Raw genomic sequence first — 1012 nt, 5'->3', positions numbered from 1 at the left:
ATTGGTCCTCGTTAAACTGTGCTACCGTAAAGTGCTCGACTTCGCGCGCAGGTCGTCGGGCTACCGAAGCGGGGGTGCCATCCCCTCCGCAGAGGATCAAAATTGTGATGGCATGTCTTCGGATCATCCTCCATGATGTTTCCCAGACCGTTGCCAATAGCCCATTGTGCAGCTCTAGTGTGACGTAAATTAACAACCAACCAACCAAATATACAGCAAAAATTATTAACTTTCTGTATTTTAGATTAAAAAATACGAAAAAAGGGAAAAAGATTATTTTATCTTCAAATAGATGAGATACAATACAAAAATTGGAAGTAAAATAGTTTCCGCAAAATTACTGATTTTTTCCATAGTTTTAACTCAAATTTTATAATTTTAGTTAGTTTTTATTCTACTTTATTTTTCAAAATTAAAATAAATAAAATGTTTCTGATGTAAGAATCAGTCATAAAGTGGTTGACAGAACTCAAAACTTAAGTGTAAAAGTTAAGTGTAAAAGTTAAGTAAAAAACTTAAGTGTCGGTATAAAGGTTAAGTAAAACTTAACCTTTATACCGACTCAGAAAAATTGGTTCCACGTTTAACCAGATTATTGGTACGTTGAACTATAAGACATAAAAAATAGTTTGAAAATTTATATTGTGTCAAATAATGTATTTTAAACAATGTATTATTTTTGTGTTTTGAATGAATTTCAATTCTTGTTTCAGCTCTTCGAAGTTCGTCATTATCATTGTTCTACGAATCATTGATAATTACTTCTTGTGCTGCTTTATGAAAGCAAAACTTGGACCCTAATTTCAGATGTACAGCTGTCACTGGGCACCTTCAAAAGAAAAATCCTCGCAGCCATCTTCCCGATAGCCGTGATTCAAGAAAGGGGATGCTGGTGAACAAGATATAACTTCGAGCTTAACCGACTCTATAAGCAGCCCCAAATTACACTCATAATCAGCAGTGATAGGCTAAGGTGGCAGGGACATATATGGAGAAATCCTGAAAATAACGC

The sequence above is a fragment of the Parasteatoda tepidariorum genome, chromosome 9, assembly GCF_043381705.1.
Source record: "Parasteatoda tepidariorum isolate YZ-2023 chromosome 9, CAS_Ptep_4.0, whole genome shotgun sequence".
NCBI classification, from domain to species: Eukaryota; Metazoa; Arthropoda; class Arachnida; order Araneae; family Theridiidae; genus Parasteatoda; species Parasteatoda tepidariorum.
This window is presented reverse-complemented; position numbering follows the sequence as displayed.